This window comes from Tupaia chinensis, unplaced genomic scaffold (genome assembly GCF_000334495.1).
Source record: "Tupaia chinensis unplaced genomic scaffold, TupChi_1.0 Scaffold000101_1, whole genome shotgun sequence".
NCBI lineage: Eukaryota > Metazoa > Chordata > Mammalia > Scandentia > Tupaiidae > Tupaia > Tupaia belangeri.
The window spans coordinates 2,449,832-2,450,886 of record NW_006159565.1 but is presented as its reverse complement, the minus strand read 5'-3'; positions in this window follow the sequence as shown (position 1 = coordinate 2,450,886).

Below are 1,055 nucleotides of genomic sequence, written 5' to 3'. Positions count from 1 at the left end.
CTCTAAAAAAAAAAAAAAAATTGCGGGACCAGCAGATGGCATAATGGTTACATCTCTGGACTCCTGTGTAGTTGACCGTGGTTTGAATCCTGGACCTGGCAGCTTAAACCTCATGCTGGGCGTGTGTGTGTGTGTGTGTGTGTGTGTGTGTGTGTGTGTCCAAGATCCCAAGAGGAGAATGAAGGAGAAGGGATTGCAGCATGGCCATCCCCCCAAGGGGGGTGATTTGTTAGTTTCTGACTCTCTGTCTCTCTGTGTCTCTCTGGTGAGCACATGTACCCTACAGCAAAAAATCTCTCAAAAAAAAAAAATTGCCAAAGAGTGTGTGTGCTCACCAGAGAGAGATGGAGAGAAAGAGAGGGGAAGGGAGAAAATAACCCCCAGTGGGACATAGTCATGCTTCAATCCCCTCTTTTCCACTTCTCTATCTTGTCAGGATTTGGGCATGCACATTCATGTAACCTGGCATGTTTTTCTAGCTGCTGGGAACAGGATTCGAACCACTCAACCATGTGGCATAGGCCACAGAGTTGGTCTACACAAGGGCTTTTGCTCAAGACAAAAGCACTATTTTGTACACACTTCCTATCTTCTCATCCAGAGTATTAAGAAAATATGTATTCAAGGATATAGATTTAATAAAGTTAATAAATATACTTCTTATTACTGTACATTTTAAAAATTTTATTTATATATTTATTTTAATGAGGGAGAGAGACACTCTTGACAGGGTCTTACCATGCCATAATCCTTCTACCTAGCCTTCCAACCAGCCAGGATCACAGGTGCACTGCCAATTCCAGCATGTTCAGGTCGGTCTGGAATCCAAACCTAGGCCTCCCATATGGCTCCAACGTCATACAGCAGCACGCCACCACCTGCACCACTACAGCTGCACCTGCAGTAAATTTAGCAAAACCACAATTTTATTTTTCCTGAAAGTGTGTGGTGGTGAAGAATATAGTGACTATTAGAATAGTTTTGTGCCATTGTCTTGATTAGTGCTAAGATACTAGCAATTTTACCCTTCATTAATGGTTATTTTACCATTAATG